Genomic DNA, 25,088 nt, shown 5'->3' with positions numbered 1-25,088 from the left:
CTATCTCTATTAAAAATCAAAACAATTTTGGCTGGCATTTCCAACCTACGGAGATCATTTCAGGTCCATATTCTAGCATCAAATAGTGTCATTATTCCTGCAGGCTGGCTTTGCATGGATGACCTGCCAATTTGAGAAGCCAGCATTTTTGCATCTTTAACTGAGACTTTGAGGATAGTGGGGACAGGGCAGCACCAAGGACAGCATCCTGTGGGTGGCTGCAAAGGACACCCTTTTCAGATTGGCCTAGAGCTGTGGTTCTCAAACTTTCACATGAATCAGAATCATTTAGACGGCTTGCTGAAACTGAGATTGCCAGGCCAAAGCCCTAGGGTTTTCGATTCAGTAGGTCTGGGATGGGTTCCAGAGTATGCATTTCTGACAAGTTCTTAGGGAATGCTGCTGCTGTTGGTGGTGGTTTGGGATCGCACTTTGAGAACCACTGACCTAAAGCCATCAATCAGATTGTTTAGGTCTGGACATTCAGAAATCCCCTAACTATCCCATCACCTCCTCCACAGTTTTCAGGCTAGTTTCCAAAAGTACAGTGAGAAGCTTGGTCAGATTTCTTTGCTGGAATTTATATATACTAAGCATCAATGAAGCAATAATCACAAATGCTTGTAATAGTGCTTCTAATGGTCAGGCACTGTTGCAAGCACTTTACCTTGTGAGACGTCAGTGAGTTAGTACACGTAAGAGCTCCATTTTACAGATGAGAAGACTGAGGCACAGAGATGTTAAATGGCTTTCCGCAAGGTCATACAACTAGATAGTGGGGCAGCCAGGAGTCAAATCCAGGCTGTCTGACTTTTAATCGTTACCCCAGTCTGACTCTCAATGTGGCAGAGAGGTCCAGGGGGTGAAATGAGCTGGGTAAATTATGAGGGACAATCCTAATGTAAAGGATGAGGAATTCTACATCATCTTACCCACCAGTCACTTAACCTTACTGATACAATGTTCATTTCTGTAGCTGTTTAGTAAGTGCTGACACTGTTACAGTTCAAGGGTTGGAAAACCAGAGCCCACAGGCCAAATCCAGTCCATCACCTGTTTTTTTCTTAACTTTTTGAGATCGTTCTAGATTTACATGCAGTTGTAAGAAATAATAGAGAGAGATGCCTGGATGAAATGACTGGGAATAATGAAGTCATTTTTTCCAATCTCTAATGAAAGTATTTCTAAATAAGGCTTTGCCAAGGTTCAAATATATGCTGAGACAAAAAAGCTGGGTTTGATAATTTTAATTCAAGTATACTTTTGTGGATCTCTAGGTAGTGGAAGTAAAACACAAAAGATTTTCTAAATTTGAACACTTTTCAAGTCCAAGAAAAGACAGGACCAAAGGATCACAGCTACTTGGCAGGCTGATAGGCAGCTTTATCTTAATTTTTTTAGAGACAGGGTCTCACTCTGTTGCCCAGACTGGAGTTCAGTGGTATGATAATGGCTCATGGCAGCCTTGACCTCCTGGGCTTAAGAGATCCTCCCACCTCAGCCTCCTGAGTAGCTGGGACCACAGGTGCACACACCATCACACCTGGCTATTTTTTTTAGTAGAGATGGGGTTTCACTATGTTGCCCAGGCTAGTCTCGAACTCTTGGGTTCAAAAGATCCTCCTGCTTCAGCCTCCCAAAGTGCTGGAATGACAGGTGTGAGCCACCGCACCCAGCCTGATAGGCAGCTTTATAGCTTTTCTCAAATATTATGACAGAAGAACTGAAGCTAGTTTCTGAACAACTCAGTTGTCCAGCCTTGGGCTTTGGGTGAGAACCATTGTTTTTATTCTAGTTTTCTTAGCTACAGAGTCAGGCAGCAGCAAAACGCTGGATACAGTTAGCTCTATGGTCCTCAGCACTGAGTACACATTAGAATCACCTGGACTTGCTGAGTGCCACTTGCTATCAGTTAATTCTTGGAGGTTGGCAGGATAGGCCTGGGAATGGGTATGTTCCACAGAATCTTCAGGTGATCTTTATGTGTGTCTTGGTCTGAGAAGGACTGAGAAGGTGTTTCTCAGAGTGTCCTTTGATGAACTAGACTGAAATCTTTCTTGCTTGGAAAAGTATTTCTTTGGTTGAATGTTGCTGAGATGAAAGTATCCAACGGTGGAAAACAGCCAAGCAGTCTTGGAAAGTTCATGCAGCATACATGTGTATTTATTTATAGGGTGAACCAGTGGTGAGCCATAGCCTTTATTTGGGATAGACATGGGAAAGAGATACTAAGTTCAGGACTGCCAATATGAGTCCAAACAATAGCCGTATTAAGCCTAGAAGGGGCTGAGGATACTCTAGCTCCCACTAATAAATGTGCTGCCTTGTCAGGGTTGTGGCTCGTGTCCACCCAGCAATATGTAGAGTCATATTCTCACAGGTTAGGGGACCATCAATGTCACTTAGTCCAACCGAGACCCAGCCTAATGCAGCAATCTCTCTATACTCACTGCTTTCCAGATATGTACCTCTACCCTGGAGAACCATGTGGGTTTAACTATGAACTCAGCAATTTTTAACCCTTATCTAATTCATCTCCCTCTAAAAACTGCCAGGGCCACTATTCCCTTCAGATAATCCCACTTGTACCCTTTCGGAATAACTCATTATAGGGAGAACCCAAGTAAGTCCCCATTCCATTGGAGGTTTTTTTTTTTTTTTTTTAAACAAGTTCAGTCTCTGCATGTATAAACATAAGTGGGTTATGTTTGTGGTATGACATGCTAAGGACTAATCACTGGGTGCTGAACAGTTGCACTGTAAACTTTGGTTCAAGATCAGCCAGCTGTGTTGGCCCACTCCCACAAAGCTGAATCCATAAGTTCTCAGGATGCCAGCTCTCTAGAGTCTGGCTACTTATCTTTCTTCCCCATTTCATAAATGCCCAAAGCAATATGGTCCTACCCTGTAGCCAGGATCCAGTTTTTGACATGTCACACTAAACACGAACTTTTCATGATTTCCATCAATTTGCCTATTCCTTGACACATAAAATACAAGAGCTGAGCTTGAGCTAAGGCAGCGTATTAGTTATCTTTGGCTGTGTAACAAATTATTCAAAACTTAAAAGAACAATAAATATTATCTCACAGTTTCTGTGGATCAGGAATTTAGAGTGGCTTAGCTGGGTGGTTCTAGACTAGGGTCCCTCATGAGGTTGTAGTGAGATGTTGACTAAGATTGAAGGATCTACTTCCAGGATGGCTCACTCACATCACTGGCTAATTGGTAATGACTGCTATCAGGAGGAGGCCTTGGTGCCTTCCCATGTGGACCCACCCATTGGGCCTGCTTGAATGCCCTCACAACATGGCAGTCAACTCTCCCTGGAGTGAATAATCCAAGAAAAAGCAGGGCAGAAGCAGCAAAGTCTTTTATGGCCTAGCCTTGGAATTCATACTTCGCCATTTTTGTAACATGCTACTGATTACTCAAGTCAGCCCTATTCTGTGTTGAAGGGGACGACACAAGGATGTGAATACCAGGAGGCAAGAATCACTGGGAGCCATCTTGAAGGCTGCCTACCATAGCCACCTACCCCCCTTGTTTTTTAGATGATAAAACTGAGGTCCAAAGAAGTGAGATTCTCAAAGTTACATAGCTGTGACATTTCAGTATTTGCTTTTCTTTCACCCCTCCTGAGCCTTACCACCCAGAATTTCTTATATTTATTTAAAACACCAAACGTTGTTTATCTTTGGGGAGATTAGGAAGATTATTTCCAAATGTGAAGCCAGTTTCTCTGATGCTTCTAACAGAGAAAGCCCTTATAAATCAGACAGTACACAAGCACAGTGCATAGTGTGAGCACTGAGGAAAGTCTTTTCTTCATGTCCTTGAGTCATTAGTGGGGAGGGGCTCCAAAAGGAGGGAGAGGAAGGCAGAACCTCTACAGGGAGGCAAACCCAGAAGTGAACTAAAAATCCATTGTTTGAGTGATACATCTTAGCTTTTGCACACTGTTCCCTCTCCTCAGCTTGCTCCCATATGCAACGGTTTTCCTGCTCTCTCTTTTGCTTGCTTGCTTTTCTTTCCCTCCCTCCCTCCCTCCCTCCCTCCCTTCCTTCTTCTTCTTCTCTCTCTCTCTCTCTCTCTCATCTTTGTCTTTGTCTTTATCTTGTCCCTGTCTTGTCTTGTTTGTCTTGTCTCTTTTCTTTTCTTTTTGAGATGGAGTCTTTATTTCCCAGGCTGGAGAGCAGTGACACAACCTCTGCTCACTGCAACCACCCCCTCCCAGGTTCAAGCGAGTCTCGTGCCTCAGTCTCCAGAGGAGCTGGGATTACAGGCATGTGCCACCACACCCAGCTAATTTTTGTATTTTTAGTAGAGATGGGGTTTCACCATGTTGGCCAGGCTGGTCTCGAACTCCTGGCCTCAGGTGATCTGCCTGCCTTGGATCCCAAAGTGCTGGGATTACAGGCGTGAGCCACTGTGCCCGGCCTGTCTTTTGATTTCTGAGGATCAAAACCAGAACAACAAGAAAAAAGCAGAGGATATTAAGAACAATCCAACCAATGGGAGGGAAATCTCTCCTCAGGAGTTGGAGTTCCATTAATCTCAGATGAAAGTGAATGAATCCCAAGTAACTTCCTAGGAGAAGCACAGAATTTTTTTCTGTGAAAACGTATGTTTCTGAAAACACAAACACACACACTCAGGCCAACATACACACATGTTTTAAAGCACAAACCTCAAAATTGTGCTAAATATTATCAAGTTCCTTTTCAGGATCCTCTTTGAAATAGCCATCTTCTATGAAATGAAACAAAAAGAAAGCAACCTCTTGTATATTCTCTATCCTTTTTCAATCAGTTCAAAAACGACAAGGCTTGTCATGTCTGATCAGCTTAACTAGTCAGGAAATGACAACTTTCTCCCTGCCTGACCTATTTTGTCTAATGGGGCCCACTCCTCTGCCCTCTGACAAGCTACCTTCTCTCCTGAGTTCCATTTATAGCAGGGCTTTATTAATGGTTAAATCGTTAGGAATGGAACTGTCTCCCTCACAAGGCTTATTTCCCCTGTTCAATAAATTAAGCCAAGGGATCTGAGAGACTGCCCATTTCTGCTTTATTTAAGCTCAAATTCCTCACAGCCCACAAAATACTGCAAATTGCCAGAAGAGAGCTCAGTATGAGTTCCCACTGCTTGCCCAACAGTATGTGGTCACTTGCAGGTTGTCTTGGATTTACTGCTCAAAGTAATGTTTGTGTAACCTGTGGGAATTTTCCTCAGCCCTCGATGGAAGTTTGAGATCTGGAACTGAAATGCTTCAGTGAGGAGCCCCTGAGCCTTTGCTAATGGACAAGGGACTCCCTTCTCAATCCTCAGGCATGAGCCATTGGACAAGTGCTGTGATCTTCTCATATGTTTGACCCCTCTCTTCACCTTGAAATAAGGTTTGCAAATTTCATTCATCCACTGTATATTCTTGTTGCTGTCACACAGGTGACCTCGCTGAACAATTGGAGCATTAATGGCCCACAGCTGTCAAAGTGACCCGTGCACTTCAGTACTCAAAGCCTTTTCTCACTTGTTTTCAGTTGCCAGAGCCCTGCAGTCAGCGGATCTTTAAAAAAAATACAAAACCAAACCCCACAAAATGGATCGGGTCACTGCCTCGCTGCACGTCCTTCAGCAGTGCCCCATGACCCTTCTGGCCTGTGTTAACTGTCTCAGACTTGGCAGGCTTTTTTCATCTTACATTTCTGCCTGCGCAGGACATTCCTCGCTCCAACCCTAGTGAACTTCTCCCAGCTGATGGAGGTTCCATGCTGATTCCAGGCCTTTACACATGCTCAGAATGTTATTTTTTTATCTTTATTCCCTCCTGTACTCATTATCTGGCTAACTCCTACCCATCATTCAAGTCTCAGTAAAATACTATTTTTTTAAAAACTTTTCTGTTGCCTCTTAAACTGGATAAAGCATCCATGGCTCCCTGTGTTTGTCCCAGGATAGCAGCACCCATCACAATGGAGGACTGGATTGCCATTATTTATTCTCTCTGATTTTCCTTCTAGATCTTAAGTTCCATGAAGGGGGTAACTTGTCCGACTTGTCCACTAGTGTATCCACAGTGCCTAATACTTCTTCTAGCATATAATGTAGCCCAAATAAAACTAGGAATTCTGCTTTCCACTTTTAAGACCATTTAAGCATATTTAAGCACAGAATTGTGTCCAAAAGAAACATACATTGATTTCTAAAAATGGCCCCTGTATTAGTCTGTTCTCACACAGATAATAAAGACATATTTGAGACTGGGTAATTTATAAAGGAAAGAGGTTTAATTGACTCACAGTTCAGCATGGCTGGGATGGCCTCAGGAAACTCAATTATGGTGGAAGGGCAAGCAAACACATCCTTCTTCACATGATGCAGGAAGGAGATGTGTCGAACAGAAAGGGGAAAAGTCCCTTATAAAACTATCAGATCTCGTGAGAACTCACTGTCATGAGAACAGCATGAGGATAACCATTCCCATGATTAAATTACTTCCCACCGGGTCCCTCCCACGACATGTGGGGATTATGGGAACTACAATTCAAGATGAGATTTAGGTGGGGACACAGCTAAACCATATCAGCCTCCAGAAGGAATGTAAATCTTCACCTGAGAAAGATTTACATTGTAATCAGGTACAGGGTACACTCCTTTGGTGATGGTTACACTAAAAGCACAGACTTCACTTCTATGCAATGTATCCATGTGACAAAATTGCATTTGTACTCCTTAAATTTAAACAAATAAAAGAAAAAAAGAAAAAAAAAGATTTACATTGTAAAACACATAGTAAAACTACCTAAAAATATTCTCATTGGCCCAAGATTCCCTCATCCTAGAGACGTTTTACCTCAAATCTCTTCTTTGTTTCCAAGAAATCGTATTTTCCACTGAGTCCCCAAGCCCTTTTTCTATGTAATTTAGACTCAGTTCACTTTTTTCATTTCCCTCTCTACACATTTAGATCTCCCCAACCATCAGCACCACAAAGAGCTTGAAGCCAAGATGACAAAGATTGAATCTTGTTTGGAAGATAGAAAAGGAGGAAGGGATGTTTTAATTTATAAGCTCTTTGTGGACCTTTGTCCTTGAATAATAGTAATAGTATATGTTGACTATGTCAGACGCACTCTGCTAAATGCTTTACCATGTTATCCTCCCAACCACCCTGTGAATTTGACACTACTATTTCTCTATCCTTTGAAACACTGGGGTTCACGTTGTTGGGTAAGTTGCCCAAGGTAGCATAGGTGGAAAGCTGGAAAGCTGGGTTTGAAGGCAGAGTGGGCTGTGAAAATGTCTCCACAGTAGGCACTCAGGAAACATTTGTTGACTGCAGAGACAGGGTCCCACTTGGGAACCAGCCTGGAGACTGGCAAGGCAAAGGGTGTAAAAGCAATTTCTCTGATGAATTTATTGGAAACACAAGTCAAAGCTTTATTTCAAAGTTGCTTAAAGCGGCTTCAAAAATCCAGTTCTAAAACTTGGAATAGGAAAACATGTGGTTAGATAACACTGTGAGACGAGGTACAAGTGATCAGTAAACTCTGTTACAAGGTGACTTTAGTGAGGCAGGTATATCAGATCTCCCAGAAGGGGCTCTTAATCTTATTGAAGTTGATTAGAAAATTACTAATATGTTTTATCAGCAATGCTTCCCAGAAGGGACCACTTAACACACCAGTGCACAAAGCTCTGTTCTAGCTCAGGTTTGAGATCATTTTCTTTCTTTTCTTTTTTTTTTTTTTGATTTTTACTCCAGTTTTATTTTCCAAAACAAACTGACAATAACAAAAAAGACCTGAAGCAAATATAAAAATAAGCCAACATATTCTGTTTTGGGACAGTGGATTTTTTTTTTATTATTATACTTTAAGTTCTAGGGTACACGTGCACAACGTGCAGGTTTGTTATATATGTATACTTGTGCCATGTTGGCGTGCTGCACCCTTCAACTCGTCAGCACCCATCAACTTGTCATTTACATCAGGTATAACTCCCAGTGCAATCCCTCCCCCCTCCCCCCTCCCCATGATAGGCCCCGGTGTATGATGTTCCCCTTCCAGAGTCCAAGAGATCATTTTCTTTCATCAGAAACAGCTGTCTCTAAACTGGCATTTTTTTTTTTTTTTTTTTTTTTCCACCTCAGCACTATTGACAATTGGGCCAGACAACTCTGTCACTGGGGCCGTTCTGGGCATGCTAGGATAGTTAGCTGCATCCCTGGCCTCTACTCACCAAATGCCAATAGTACCCTCCCCTTCCTGATTGTGATAACAAAAAATGTCTTCACATGGTGCCAAATGCTCACCACGGGGTGGGGGGCAAAAATCATTCTCTCCCTCTATTGAAAACTACTGGTCTAGAACCTTCATTTTCAAGTGGTCCATGGACCAATAGCAACAGCATTCCCTGGGTAGTTACTAGATATGTGTGGTCTCAGGCCTCTCCCCAGACCTCCTGAGTAAGAATCTGCAGTTTAACAGGATCCCCAGGGATTCATATGGATGTTGAAGACTGAGAAGCCCTTCTAGGCTTTGGTTCTCAATCTTGTCTGCATATCAGAGCACCTGGGAGCTTTACAAATTACTGATCGCACTTCCAGAGACTCTGATGTAATTGGTTTGGGGCAGCCTGGGCTTTGGGATGGTGAAAAAAACTCCCTCCAGGAGATTTAATGTGCGGCCATGTTTGAACTCCCATTCTAGGTGGTTTAAACCCCCATCAGCACACGCACGTGTGCATGTACATACACACACACACACACACACACACACACACACACACACACACAGCAGAGTGAGTTACAACAGCCTATAAACAAGATCTCAAATCTCCAAATCAATTATGCTTTCTTCCTTTCCATAAACATCCTTCATTATTTGGCCTCATCTCTTTTAAGATTATAAAATTAAGTCATCTGATGATAGCTTCAAAAGGTAAGATTTGGATATAAGTAGCTTTTAAAATAATGGTTGGAATGATTTAGAGGAAAAAACGAAGGCATTGATTTAAACTTCCCCGGGTAGCTTTTAAAACAAGAGCCATCAAAATCATCCCTCAAATTCTTGATAATTAAAAAAAAGGTACTTGAAAAAAAAAAAACAACCAAACATTAAATAGCAAACTCTATCAAGAAAATTGTTTTGCATGAAATATATAATTATAGAAAGAGCCCGTGTAAATTGGAAAGCAAAATGGTAACACCTTAATAGACAAAGGAAATGAACTCACAATTCACAAAAGTGGATGTATAATTAGTAGAGAAGCCTAAGAAAATGTGCAGCTTCAGTAGAAATCAATGGAGTGCTCAAGAAAACAGTTACTGATTTTTCTTTAAGTAAATCCACAAAGATGAATAGGAAAGTGATCGTGAAAAAGACATATGCACATTCTCAAAAAATATTGAGTATCTTCTGTATAGCAGGCACACAGTAGTATAAATGATGAGGGTTGGGGGGGTTAATAAATGGAGAAATTCCCAGTCATTGTGGATTTATATCTCTTCCAATCCAGTCGTGTCTTGATGGAAGTCCATTCTAAACAAAATGTTCACATGGAAAAGGTTGTGTTCATTTATGGTAGCAAAATTGATTAAGAACCTAAGTGTCCAATAATAGGATTCCAATTAAGCAAACTCTGGTGCAGCCACCTGATGAAATGCTATGAATACTATTTGTGATATAATGAATGATAAATAATTTATACAGTATAAAACTGGAAAAATGCTTCAGTGATTGAGTGAATTTTGAAAATGATACAATGGTATGGTCCCCACACCCAACACACACACTATATATTTGTATATTTAAAGTTCCAAGGAGCCCTTAAACTAAGAAGGTTGTTTATCTTTGCTTAATCCAGTGTTTCTCAATCTATCTGATGATTGATGGTTTCCTTTTTCTCCCTCTTTTCCTCTCCCTTTCTTTTCAAAGGAAAACTTGTTTTATCATCTCTTGAAACTAGTATTTCTCAAATGAACAAAACCTCATGGATTTGCTGGCATATACAGTAGTATTTAAGAGCTATGTAAAAATAAAGGCCTTACATGGGTATATACATGGTAAAAAATTTATCAAGTTCACTTAAGATTTGAGCATTTTACTCTATATAAAGTATTTTTAGAAACACTGCTAGATTCTGAGAAGGCAAGAAATATTTTTAAGTGAAATTTTGGTGTTCATTAGAACAAATGCATGAATATTTGTTAAGTCAACGTTTTGGTACACTACAGATACATTTCTGTGTATCAGTTGTTAATGTGTGCCTCTAATGTACTGTCAATATGTACAGATTACTTATTGATATGGTTTGGTTGTGTCCCTACCCAAATCTTGAATTGTAGCTCCCATAATTTCCATGTGTCACGGGAGGGACCCAGTGGGAGGTAATCGAATCATGGGGGTGGGTCTTTCCCATGCTGTTCTTGTGATAGTGAATAAGTCTCATGAGATCTGATGGTTTGATAAAGGGGAGTTCCCCTGCACATGCTCTCTCTTGCATGCTTGATACCACGTAAGACATGACTTTGCTCCTCCTTTGCCTTCCACCATGATCATGAGGCCTTCCCAGCCACGTGGAACTGTGAGTCCATTAAACCACTTTTTCTTTATAAATTACACAGTCTTGAGTATGCCTTTATTAGCAGTGTGAGAACAGACTAATACATGTATGCTAATTTTTACAAGTTTTTCAAAAGAATTTGGTGTAGCAGAAAGAGCTCCAAAACTCATCCTGGATCAGCCAATAGCTAGCTGTGTGATCCTGGACAAGTGACTCAACCCCTCTGGATCTCAATTTCCTAATTTCTAAAATGAGGAGCAATACCAAAACTCTAGTTCCATTTGTCTTTGAAAAAGTTTTACTATTTTAAAAGATTATAAAGCCTTATAGTTACATCTTTGCCTAATAATACATCAAAGGCCATCTTTTTATCTGACTACTGAGTCTTTGGACCACTCATTACCATCACTGTGACTGTGAAAACAATCAATCAGCTTTAAGGTGATCTCTATGACAATGTGCTTTCCAGGAATGCATTATGGGAAGAAGGCAGGGAGGCCTACATTTGTTTCACATGCTCTGTTAGTTAAATGTCAAAAAAATTAGTTTTCCGTTTGGTTGCTCCAGAACCCCTGGCTGCCACAGATCATTGCTGGACAGTTGTAGGAGGATTCTTGGTACTTCTGATATAATCACCATTGTCTCTAGGCCTTGAATGCCAAGGCATAAACAATATAGAAAGATTTTGTCATCTTTAGAAAAGCTGAGAACCTCCTGGTTAAGACAGCAGTCTCCTTGACTTATTTATCACTTTGTCTACTTCTAGATGTTATTGAACTCTGCCTTGGTAAGGAAATCTTGGGTCAATATTTCTCCAATGAAGTCAGTAGCCCCTTTGAGACAGGGAGGACTATGTTCTGATGGATGAAGAGAAATTTCCCACAAAATCTGGAGCTGCCTATGGTGACTGGTCTTTGATGATGCCCCTTTCTCCACCAAGATCTTACCAAACAAATGTTGTATCTCAGTTGCCAGCCCCTAACTCTGAGTTGATATCCAATATAACAAACTCTCAATACAATAGGATTAATAAAAAATATTTTAATGAGATTCAACCTGGATATGCAATTTGCCTTTTCTTTATGGTCACTTGAATTCTCCAGGTCCTGCACTTAACACTACTTTAATCTGGATTTCAGGTGCAGGATTTGACCAAGGCAAATATTCTGGTCTTTGTGCCTTCCTCTTCTTCCCTGTTTTTATATAGTTATTGTTAGAAGCATTTCAATTTTCACTTTAACCACCAAAGGCTTTATGAGTTGCAAAGGCAACTTTGGTGGATGTTTCACAATTTAGGAAAAAATGTTCCTAATTTTTACTTAGAGTTTTGTTTCTCTGACTTTACGAGTACCTGTTTGGGACAAAAGAAAGAGTTTGGGTTTGGAGTTGTTTGGGTGCAATTCCAGGCTGAGTGCCTCTCTGACCTTGGGTGTGTGTTGTTCCTTACAAGCCTTAGTTGTAGCTTGCACCACCTTCCTTAGGGTGTGGTCCTGATGAGTACAAGGGACAATATGTGTGAATGTGCTCTGTAAACTCTAGAAGACTTTACAAATGCTAGGTGTTTGTCTTATTTCTGATGCACTCTAAGGAACTCCAGAGCTTTAACCAGTTTGCTCTGGGTGCATGGTTGGCCATTGCATATGGAACCAGACCATGAGGCACTGCCTTCTCTCAAGTACTTTTGAGTGTCACTGTGTTTATGGCTCTATGATTTAGCACCATGTAGGAGGAAGTAATCATTGCACTGCCCCCGAGTGTGTGGTTAAAGGACCAAGTGCAGACAAGTGTTGAGTGGACTCCATTTCCCACATGATGTATGTGGGGCCACGGCGACTATGAGTAACACAGCTATAAATGGGTCACAGCAAGGCGTAAACATCACATGTTCCTCAGTCTGGACTTACGGTGACACAAGGGAGATATTTGGTGTATCATCCCCACACCAGCCAAGATGTACCCTTCCCAAATGTAAACTAGAGGTTGTGCTTCCATGCCATTTTTGGTCTGGGTACAAAAGGTATGTGGGGTAGCTACAGAAGGACTTTTTCAGCTAGTTGCTGTACCTTCCCCATCATTCTCACAAATGTCTCCTACAGGAGAACAGGGCACAGGAGAATAGCTGACAACTGTTGTCTAGGCAGCAAAGCAGCGTGGCCCTGGAGACAGCCCAATACACTTGCATTCCAACACCCTGACAAACAAGAGTGCTTTACAGTGTGGGCAATTTTAGCTCTGGATCCCTTCCCATTGTTTCTCATTTCTAAATTCGAGCCCTGATGCAGAGCAGGGAGCTCAGGTCTCTAGATTCCCGAATTTTTGTATTCTGGTATCATGCCAGCATCCCGAGCACACGCTGAGTCCCACAAAGCCAAGGATGGAGATTCTTGCCCTCTGGGGACTTTGGACTCTGGGATGGACTATATCTGACCTTATCCATCATTGCCGTCCTGTTTCCAGGCTTGTTGGGCCCTCTTGAATTATACTGGGACCCGGGAGTGGGGGAAGCTGAGGGACAGGGTGATCTGCAGGAGGACACCTGCAATGGCTCCTGCTTCATCTGTCACCTCATGCCTGGCTCCTTCTGCAAGGAAGAATCAGGTTTATTTTGTAGGCTGAATAAGGTAGCTGTGTAGTCAGTTGGTGGAGTGCCTGGCACATAGTAGGTGCTCAAAACTGGCACTGCCACCATCAGCTGTTTCTCCACTCCCACGTGAGCACAGGCTGATAGCATTGGCCCAGCTTCCCCCTCTTCACAGTTTTTTTTCAGGTCTCCCTTGGCTCTCAACTGCAGTAAGTAAAGAGGAAGAGCAAAGTTCCCCTGGGGCTAATGTTATATTAAGAATTCCATGCATTTATTTTTCTAAATATAGTCGTCTCACAGTAGTCATGGTGGTCTGGGAAAACTGGATCAAGATTTCTCTATTTTAAAAAAAATGCTTACTTTCATAGCTTTTGGGGCACAAGTGGTTTTTTTGTAACATAGATGAGTTGTATAGTGATGAATTTTGAGATTTTAGTGTACCCATCACCTGAGTAGTGTCCATGTACCTAATATGCTGTTTTTGTCCCTATCTCCCCTCCCACCCTTCCCCTTCTGAGGCTCTAAAGTTCATTATATCACTCTGTATGCCTTTGCATACTCATAGTTTAGCTTCACTTATGAGAACATACAATTTTTTGTTTTCCACTCCTATGTTACTTCACTTAGAATAATGCCTCCAGCTCCATCCAAGTTGCTGCAAAAGACATTATTTCATTCCTTTTTATGGATGAGTAATCTTTCATGGGGTATATATACCACATTTTCTTTATCCACTCATTAGTTCTCTATGTTTACAAAACTGTCTCAAAGTCAGAGAGGGCTATAAGCTGAACCCAGTCGTGAAGGATATCTTACGGCTCTCCAATGCAAATGGCTCATTCTATGTTTCTCAGTATAGCCATAATTTCACCTATGTATCTGGGACAGATAAAGGATTATCAGAGTCCATGTCAAGCCTGCCATATAAATAGTACCTATTTCTGGGTTGCAGATGGTGCTTCTCAGTCTGGACACATCTTGGAGAGAAATCACACCTCATAAAACATGCTTCAGTGACAATTTCCTATGGATCATCACCCATTCCATGCTGCTCAGAGAAGCCCAAGGAATACCTTGGCTTCAAGGGAAGCTTGTCATGGGCCTCTTACTTAGCCAGAGAGACTGGCCATATGTCATCCAGCACAGTGACCATAGCAGTAAAGTGGCTAGAGCATACCCTGGCCATCATGGGGCCAGAGCTGGAACCTAGGGCAGAACTGGCAGCATAGCAGAAACATAGCACATCAATCCAACACTCCTGGATTTCTGCATCTATGGGTCTTCACTCATTACTGCTGCCTCACATTGAAGAATGTGGGTTTGGCTACAACTGCAACTCCAGTTCTTTTCCTATTTTCATTTCTCCAGTAGTCCAACTCATCAATCACTGGACCCCTGCTATGTGTCAGGTGCCATGATAGGCAATGGGATGTAAAAATGAATAGAACATATTTATATCCTTAAAAGATCCCAGCCTAGTGGCAGGGAAGCTATAGTGGGAGACATGAGAGGAGTGAGATGATGCATATAAGCAAATAATCACAATTCAGCATGTTATATGGAGAGTCATGGGGAGGTGGGATTTTAGTCAAAAGTTATAACCAAAGAGGGAGAGGCCCAAAGGCTCTTGTCATTACAGGAGCAAAACGTGGTCTAGTGAACTCAGAGTATAGGGTACCTAAGAGAGAATGACCAGAGATGAGCCTGGATCCTGGTACCCCAGGATGGAGCTGTGAAATTGCTAGTCACTTAGAAACCATGGGCTGGGAAGGAGGTGGTGTCTTACCTCCACTTAGTGACTGGCATGGACTGAAAATTGATAATTTCTTAAAAAAAATAGTAAACAACCTAAATGTCCATTGGTAGATGTATGAATAAAGAAAATGTGATACACACACACTGGAATTTTTATCCTGGAATAAGAAGGAAACTCTGCAATATGTGACAACATGGATAAACTCTGAGGACAGTATGCAAAGTAAAATAAGTCAGTAACACAAGGACAAATATTGCATGATTCCACTTATATGAGGTGGCTAAAATAGTTAAACACGTAGAATCAAAGAGTGAAGTGGTGGTTACCAGGGGGGTAGGGGGAAATGGGGCGTTACTAATCAACAGGCATAAAGTTTCAGTCAAGCAAGATGAGTAAGCTCTAGAGATCTGCTGTACAACATTGTACTTATGGTCAACAATAATGTATTATACACTTAAAAATGTATTAAGAGAGTAAATCTCATATTGTGTTCTTTTGATAATAAGATAAGATGCTGGGGAAATACAAGAACCTATGCTGACTGCTGTTGATAGCATTTTCAGTTTTGCAATCATTAATAACTTCCTACTTTTTCCTCTGGTTCACAAACCATCCATACCCTGTTAGTGGAGTAGAAACAGCTCCAAAGTCAGGACACCTCTGTTAAAATCACAGTTTTTCTATCTACCAGCTATGAGACTTTGAGCTACCTACTTTGATTTTTGAACCTCTATGTATTTCATCTCAACAGTGAGTACAACACAACCTGCATCACAGCAATGCTAGAAATGTTCAATGACACTATGGGCTTTGTGATCTCTAAAGAAAGATACAAGAAAGGGAAGCTTTCTTAGACAGATCTCTGCTGTAGACTTCTTCGGGCTCAATGGCCAGAACTGGGTCCCATGGCTCCCCCTAGCTGTAAGAGAGACTGAGAAATAGAGTGTAGTATTTCGCTCACCAGCCTTTGTAGTAGAGAAAAACAAGGATTATGGAGGGTGCCAAACCAGAGTTTCTGCCCCACCAGGGGGAAGATCCTTGTTTATGGAGTTTTCTTTCTCCAGCCATTGGCAATAAAAAAAGGTGAGCATTCTATTTTTAAGAAAAGATTCAGCTCATTCACATAAGTAAAACACACAAGGAATGACACCAAAGACTAATGGAAAACAAATGTGTAAATAGTGTTCAAGAATCCCTGCATTACAAGAGCTTTGAAAAGAAGTGGCACCATATCAGTTAGCTATTGCTGCATACCAAACCACCCCCCAAATTCAATGTTTAAAACAAGATAATTTCTTATTCTAACTCATGTGTTTTGGCCTCAGCTGATACAGGTTGGACTCAGCTGATCTTGGCTGGACTCACTGATGTGTCTGCAGGTCATCTGGGGGCTCTGTTCTACATGGGGCCCGGTTAGGGTGCTTTAGCAGGGGTGGTTCTGCTCCACATATTTCTTGTCCTTCTTCTGGGATCAGAAGGCTAACCTGGGCATACCCTTGTTATGGCAGCAGCAGAAATACAAGAGTAAGCAAAAACATGTGATACCTCTTGAGGCATAGGCTCAAAACTGGTACACCATCATTTCTGCCTCATTCTGTTGGCCAAAGCAAGATGTGTGGCCAAACTCAGGCATGAGGAATTATACCCCACCCACAGTGGTAGAAAACTACAAAGTTACATGGCAGTAGGGAGAGGTGAAGAACTGGAGCCATAGATGCAAATTTACCTCAGGCACCAGTGGTCTTACAAGCCATAATCATAAGACTAACATTATACTCTAATCCTTCAGGAGAAGCTATCCTAATTTAGTTTAGAATTACTTAAATCACTAGAGCCAAAGTTGATGGCCACAGCATCTACCCATAGTTCATTTACATTCATGGAATTGAGAGATGAAGTTTTCAAGTGAAAATGGGGTCTTCAATTTTGACTTGTTCCTATCATATTGGTTTATAACCTGGAGGACATTATGCTAAGTCAAATAAGCCAGACACAGACAAATATGGCATGATCTTACTTATATGTGGAATCTAAAAACATTGAACTCATAGAGGCAGAGAGTCAAATGGTGGTTGCCGGGGGCTTGAGGGGTGGTGTGAATGGGGAGATGATGGTTAAAGAATACAGAGAATTTCAGATACATAAGGTGAATATATTCTGGAGATCTCGTATTAGTCCATTCTCACGCTGCTATGAAGAAATGCCTGAGACTGGGTAATTTATAAAGGAAAGAGTTTTAATTGACTCACAATTCTGCAGGGCTGGGGAGGCCTCAGGAAATTTACAATCATGGCAGAAGGGGAAGCAAACACGTCCTTCTTTACGTGGCAGCAGAAAAGAGAAGTGCAGAGCAAAATGGGGGAAAGCCATTATAAAACCATCAGATCTCATGAGAACTCACTTGCTATCATGAGAATAGTATGGGGGGAACCACCCCCATGATTAAATTATCTCCATCTGGTCCCACCCTTGACATGTGGGGATTATTACAATTCAAGATGAGATTTTGGGTGGGGACACAGCCAAACCATATCAGATCTGTTGTACAGCATCATGACTATAGTTAATAATGTATCCTTGAAAATTGCTAAGAGATCTTAAATGTCCTCCCCACAAAAATAAGTATGTGAGGTGATGGATATGCTAATTATGGTGACTTAAACATTTTACAATGTATGTGTGCATATATCAAAACATTGCATTGTACACTGTAAATATATACCATCTTCATTTGTCAATTATGCCTTAATGACACTGGACGGGAAAAACTCACGGTTCCTTTGGTTTTTCTTTTGCAGGCTTGATGTGAAGAATTAAAGAGGAGGAAGATGGATTCAATAGCTCACTAAAATTTTATATATTTGTATGACTATTACGAACCTCCTGAACGCCTGAGACTCTAGCAGAAATGGCCTGTTTGTACATTTATATCTCTTCCTTCTAGTTGGCTGTATTTCTTACTTTATCTTCATTTTTGGCATCTCACAGAACAAATTAGCCCATAAATTCAACACCTGGAGGGTGTGGTTTTGAGGAGGGATATGATTTTATGCAGAGTGATATGGCAATGTGTCTAATGATTTTGATGAAAAGTTTCCCAAGCTACTTCCTAGAGTATTTTGGTCAATATTTGGAATGCGTTTTAGTTCTTTACCTTTTAAATTATGTCACTAAACTTTTTATGAGTTCAAATAAATATTTGACTAAATGTAAAATGTGAATCTAGACTAAATTAATTTTTATATTTCAGATAGCTACATATTCCCTAACCTGGAGAGAAATGAGATATGAGTCAGCCCAATCCCATATTGCCTAAGTGAGGGCCTCTCATTCTGAATTATTGAGTACCATGGGTAAAACCATGGCTGGCTGATCACTCATATGAAGTTAAATATCACTTGAGGAATTGGATATCATTGATATTTTTCCTCCAAGGATGAAGAGTTTTACAGTGAGTGCATTTTACATCTATAGAGGCTTAGAAACTCCCCTCACCCAGATGGAATAGAGTTCATTATAAGTTAGAAATTCCCCTCACCCAGATGGAATAGAGTTCATTATAAGGCACAATAAAGTAAAGCTGAGCAAACAGAACAAGAGAGGAGAAGAGCCGTCCAAAGATGAAACATGTCTCCTGCTGCTATAATGGAGAGTCTCTATGTCAACTGAATCAATGTCCAACACTATCATAGACCAAAAAGAATCACCTGTGCTCCTCTAGAGTCTTATGATCTTCTGAAAGGCTTGGGCAACTTCACAGTGTGAAGATTTGAGGGACCAGGTTATCAAGAGCACACTGTTTGAAAAGCAAGCATGTCACCTACCTGGTATGCAGAGACCTCAACGTCGTTTCTCAGGCTGAATGACTTTGATCCTTGCTTCAGAGTCAACCATTGTAAAAAATCAGATGTACTTTGAAATATCCCAAGTGTAAATTACTCTCCCACTTTTCTGTTTCATAGAGCTCAGCTTCGAAAAGCAGGGCTATCATTGCCTACACATGTGACTGGCCACAGAGTCAGCAGTGCCTGATGAGTTTAAGTTTTCCCAAAAAGGTGCCTGTCTGGTCATAGGTCCCATGTGTTTCACCAGACTGTGATTTATCTGGTCATCTATATCTAATATATACATATGGCAGGGGGAATATCAATCAGAACAAAATATGCCAGCCTAATAATCTGTCAGCAGATGAGGTAAACAGGTTCTGAATAGGTGCTAGGTTGCCTCAGACTGTCTCACTCTATACTGATTAGAGTAGTTGGGTAGGGTTACCAAATTTACCTCAGTGTTCACTTTGTTTTAATGTAAATTATCTATGTTCAGTTTCAAAATTAAGTTCTGGTATAAAGTTATAAAAATTGTCTTCATATTTTAATGTCTTCCAAGGCAAATTTGCAGCATAATACATACCAAAGTCATTAGACAAATTCAATGGATTTTTTGAATTTTAAATTTAATATGTATTGTATTTTGTTAAGGCTCAAATTCACTATAGAGGAAAAGACAGTCTTTGCTTTCGATGAAGTTATAATTTTCAAACTTCACACATTCCATGCTAAATGGCTCTTTAAAAACCCATATGTCTCATGGAAACAGCCTTATTTATCTTATAGGTTTATAAACAACCAATCATGCAACTTTTCCATGAAGGAGAAGCAAACTACAAAGAGATGAAGGTTCGTTAGGAGGGAAACAACTCTGGTGTGAATAAGCATAAGGTACCATACCCAGTTGTTAGTGTGCACATTGTAAATGGTATGATAATCATACTCTACTATAAGGAGAGTGTCTTTGAGTACAATACAACTTTCACTCCACCCACATTTCCTGGATGCCTACTATGTGTCAGTCTATATGCTAAGTGCTGGGGGAACACAAAGCATGTTCGTCCAGAAAATCACCTTGCTTTAAAAAAAAAAAACAACAAAAAACCATACCTCTCTGTTCCCCCTCCCCTATGTATGGGATTTTCCTATATTGTGCTTGAGGCATGAGTGAAAGAAGGCCCTGGTGGGTCCAGGACCTGCGGGACACTTGGAAAGCTTCTCTGTTTGGAGCAGAAGCCATTAGGAACACATAAGCCTCTCCAGAATTATCTCAAGCACTCATTTTGTATGATCTTTACATTTCAACAGTGCAGACTGAAAGGTAATTAGCTTTGTTTCCAAGGTTACTTACTGAATAGCTGAATGACACAGTAGTTTTCTAAGTTACGCCCAGGGCATGGGAGGTGATAATTATCCAAATGAATCCCTCATTTTTAACTAGAGCAGTTAGAGGATTTACAAAAAGCCTCCCATTATGATCAGGCCCATGTAAGGAACACTACTAATTTTAATGTGCCATCCTGTGAAATCCCCTCTCCTACATTCCTGAGCTGACCTAGAATTAGGGTTCCCCCTTTGGCGATGAGAACAGGGCTTATTTGGATTCCACGACTATGGGTTGATCAATTAAAATTAGTTCCCTTTGAGGGCCTCTGGCATTATCCCATTGCTTTGCAATCTAGCTTGAAATAGAAACTGCATTTAACTTGATAATTGATGCTCTCTTGGGATTTTAACCTGATGCTGAATGTATGCATCTGTGGCCCATCGCTAGTTCTTTGCCTCACATACCATTAATTACATTTCTGTGCTTCTCCAAAGGAGGATATATTACCATAATGTTCATATGCAATCATGTATTCATTCAGCAAGCCATACAAAGAGCACTCACGAAGACAGGAAGCAACCCACCAGGATGTTGCCAGACTAAGAAAATCCTTAGCGGTCATGTATTGACTTCATTTTTTTCTCTACACAAATAACCAAACTTGTTTAGATCTTACACTGAAGGCAAATCACACTGTCAAAAAATATATATATATGCCGATTATTAAAAGAGGGGATTCAGCCGTAAAATAAGATTGCAGCCTTAACAACATCATCACCTTTGTGTTCTTCCGAGAAAGAAAAACAACCTCAATTAAGCAATCATTTTCAGACTGTGGAATGCACTTGGCCTCACATCCTTCACCCCTGTGCTTGTTTATTAAAGGAGGAAATCAATCCCTTAACATTTGACTTCTTAGCAAAACAATTCAGTGACACCACCAACTAGGATAAACCACGCTATCAAATAACAAGGCTCTTTTTTATGACCAGCTCTTTCCCTGGCTCAGTGAGGATATATTACAATGCAGATTCTAGAGGGAAGGAGGCTTTCCCCTTGGGCTTCAAATGTCTGCAGATTAGCTGCAAAGCCAAAGCAGGTCTGCACTCTCAAATTGAATTTTTCAAATCTGATTGTTTGTTGGGAGGGTCATGGTTAGAGGAGGTGTGCCCACAGGTTTTATTCCAGTGTGGGGGTAGCTCATGGTCTCTAGACATACAGAATGGGGGTCTAGACTTCTCTGGAAACTATTCCTGCTGCTTAATATTGTTCACACATCAATGGTGCACTAGAAAAGACAGTATCCTGGAGGAATTTCTTTTCTGAAGTATTCGGAACACACCAACATCCAATCCACCCACGCAAGCCATGCTGCTTTATGGCTGATGGCAAGGTTTAGGAAAAACAAAAACAAAAACAAAAAACAGGGAAGGCTTTGTTCTTGATTTATGATTTTATTTTGCTTTGTTTCATACTGTGTCTTCTGGTCCTGACAACACACAGATTCTTGATCTCAGGCAATCCTTACCCTCCTCACTCTGATGGAGGTGAGTTTTCCTGCATTCAGTGGGAGAAGAGGAGCATCAGAAGAAGCCAAAGGACACATCTCAACTTGTAGAAGGCCAGACACCCATGAGGGCATGGGATTTCTGCTTAGTATTGGAAATTAGGCCTTTGCTTAGCATTCTAAAATCATCTGGTGGATCCAACTTTATTATAATTTCCTTAAAATGGCATGTTGCATTTATTTAAATTTGCAGATGAGGAAACAGGAGATAGCATAGCTGCCTCCAGTGATATAATAATAATGCATGGACCAAAACTCCTTATGTCTTTTTTTTTTTTTTTTTTTTTTTCCAGATGGAGTCTCACTCTGTCGCCCAGGCTCCCAGGTTGGAGTACAGTGGTGTGATCTCGGCTCACTGAAACCTCTGCCTCCCAGGTTCAAGTGATTCTTGTGCTTCAGCCTCCTGAGTAGCTGGGACTATAGGCACGCACCAGCACACCCAGCTAATTTTTGTATTTTTAGTAGAGACGAGGTTTCCCCACATTGGCCAGGTTGGTCTCAAACTCCTGACCTCAAGTGATCCACCCACTTTGACTTCCCAAAGTGCTGGGATTATAGGTGTCAGCCATCACGTCTGGCCAAGACTCTTTAAATCTTGAAAAAACAAACAAACAAAAACTCCAAACTTTTCTTTTTCCCAAATTCTGAATTCATTGCTAGGCATCATGGTTGTGATCGTGATGGCCCAGGAGCGGGAGAGTGGGAGCTCTATTTGGAATCCGGACAAATCACACACATAGGGTAGGGAATTCAGAAGGAAGAATTAACCAGGAGAAATGACCCTTCAAGAGACACCATTGGACTTCAAACTCTGTAGTTAGATCCTGGTCTACTGCAAGAACCCCAACCAATACACCCAACATTTCAGTCCTACTTTGCTTATTGCTTATTTCCCCAGACTTTTATTGACATATTTTCTTTCCTAGCTTGGGAGGGGAGCCATCCCCTCTCTGTTGTGTGGCATTAATTTCCTCGGAGAGCATGCTTTCACTAGAGGATTTACCAATATCTGTCACCCTGGAATCATTGGTTCTATTTGGCCCTGCATATAAACAATAATATCTATTGCTGGCTAGAAAATAAACCGTGGGAACTGGAATGTTTTTCAACTTAACAATAACCCACAACACTTGGACCAACTATCTGGCATGTTTTTCAATGAGAGGTCATTGAGAACAGCACTGGCAATGGCCCGTTGTATCCCCCAGACCTTTCTTTTAGAGGCCAAACAGAAGCAATGATCTTTAACAGATGCACCATTAGGTTAGGCAAGACCTACATCTGAAAGCTTTGTTGATTCAGACACTCAAGACACTCAGTAATTAAGTTATGGGCCAGTGAGCACATTATCTGCAATGAAACATGTCCTTGATCAGCGATTAGATGGGTAAACATGTGACCTCATTGTCTCCACCAAAGGATGATCATGTAACAGTCTCTGGTCCTCAAACATCATGGTTATTTGCCAACTTTTGATCCTGGTAAATAAGCTGAAATCACTTGCTATGGTCTGGAAATCAGATTTTTAGGACAACAGACTCTTCCTCGGGAGGCCTGATGCATTCTGTCTGATTACAGATGTACTGGGAACTTTACAGATGCCCAAATACGAGGTGGATGGGTCATAGGGAGGTGGGAGCTGTGAAGAATGACTCAGGGGCAGTCTGGTGTCACAAGACTTTACCAAAACAAAGACATGTAAAAGATCATCTGTTTATTAAGCTTCAGAGCTTGCTTGCTGCATAAGACATAGTAAAGAGGAAGACATGTAGGAGGGCTAGGGGGAAAAAAAGGGAGGAAGAGAAACAGAATGAGAGAAAGGGAGAAGGGAGAGTGATTTACTCCTAGAGCCCTTTGGTGGGTCACCGAAGGTTTTGTGGCTTCTTTGCAGTCTAGCTGAGCAGAGGAAACCTATCTGCTTCATGCACAATCGAACACTCATCATCTATTTTCTTCTGATGTGTAAGGAGTATGGCAGGAACTTCCAAGTACAGCAAGGATTAGAAGAGAATCTGGCTTGGGGTGACCCGAGACATCTAAATGTCACATAGTCTTGATGCACATGTGACCTGGAACTGCCCTGGGATGACTCGGGCCCCAGCCCTTCCTTAATCCCCATTTGCTCTCCTTCCTCCAGTGACATTAGCATAGCCACAGCCCTCCCACCTGCTTGCAGCTTCTTATGGGCCAGAGCTTGGTCTCTCGCTCAGACTGATCTACATTTTAACCTTGGCTGCCATATTAGAAAGAGCAGTAATCACTTTAAATGGCTGCATATGTTTTCAAAACTAAACCCACAGCAAAATCAATAGGCCATGAGCCCTGATCCAGCACATGGCCATGTGCCATTGGAGGAAAGGATACTACGCTTTCCTTTGCCCAGACACTTCCAAAATAGTCTACTGGAGTTTTGATAAGCATTTTTGAGGGCTACATTGAGGACTATACTTGATGAGTATATGGAGGACTATTTTATATTAAAAAAAGACCAACAATGATTTAAAAATTAATCCATACTATATAGTGATTGAAGTCATGATTTAAATCATTTTGACTTAATTTCAGTATCTTCCATAATCCAGATTTCTCTATCTAAATCAGTTACGATTCAGGCCAAAGTCCAGTGTAGTTAGCACACCAATAAGCTTTTCTTTTCTTTTTGGCTTCTGTCTTAGTTTGCTTTCCCCAGCACCAGACTCTGAGATGAGGGTTCAAGTGAAGGTAGCTTGTTTAGGCAGGAAAGGAAACACCAGTAGGGAACTGGGGAGGTGAGATGAAGCAGGGAAGGCAACTGGAGGGAGGGGCTGTGAAGTCAGATATGACTATGGGTAACAGGCTTAATCTCACCAGGGAAGCTCTGGGAGTCTGAACAGAACATACACCCCAGAGTGATCTCAGCTGAGGAGTGAGGGAGCTGAGGTACTTGTGTACCAACTCCCATCCTTCTTTTATTGAGGACTACCTGCAACACAGGGCAGGCAAAGTGTGCTTTGTGGGACACGGAAAGCCGTTAACAAGGAATGCAGTGGTTGGCAGTTTGGAAGCTGGGTCGTGTGCACTGAAACGTAGTAGCCAGGAGGATATGGGTGAAGTACAGGGCCCATTACAACTTCTACGTATAAATGGCAACATAAAATACTTATTGTAGCAGATCACAGTACACATTTTCTACTGAAGATGTCACTTGCTAAGCATATGTCATTATTTTAATTCAGGAAGTGAATCAACGTGAATTATTACTGGTATTTTCCCACTAAAAATTGGTGAGGGGTCTAATACCTGATGGATAGGGAAGTGGCATACTTGTTTTTACCTAGCAGAGCTCCCATTTTGGAAACAGTATTGATGATGAAAATAATTTAAAAAATAGAAATTTGAAAGAACATCCTATGTCATATAATTCCACAAATATCTCTCCCCTCCTGCATATTTTCCAAACTACATTTTCATCATAATGATGT

The 25,088-nt window shown here is 41.2% G+C and overlaps 1 protein-coding gene across 1 annotated transcript in view; it reads left to right on the top strand.

Annotated features, from left to right (window-relative positions):
- Positions 1-18,121, top strand: part of SMPX (small muscle protein X-linked) — a 52,425-nt gene extending 34,304 nt beyond the window's left edge. The window contains exon 5 of the mRNA XM_005593158.3: positions 17,705-18,121. The gene's annotated coding sequence lies outside the window, so the exon portion shown is untranslated. The remainder of the gene's footprint in view (positions 1-17,704) is intronic.
- The last annotated feature ends 6,967 nt before the right edge of the window (positions 18,122-25,088 follow it).

This window comes from Macaca fascicularis, chromosome X (assembly GCF_037993035.2).
Source record: "Macaca fascicularis isolate 582-1 chromosome X, T2T-MFA8v1.1".
NCBI classification, from domain to species: domain Eukaryota; kingdom Metazoa; phylum Chordata; class Mammalia; order Primates; family Cercopithecidae; genus Macaca; species Macaca fascicularis.
The sequence above is the reverse complement of the archived record's forward strand: the minus strand, read 5'-3'. Positions and strand labels throughout refer to the sequence as shown.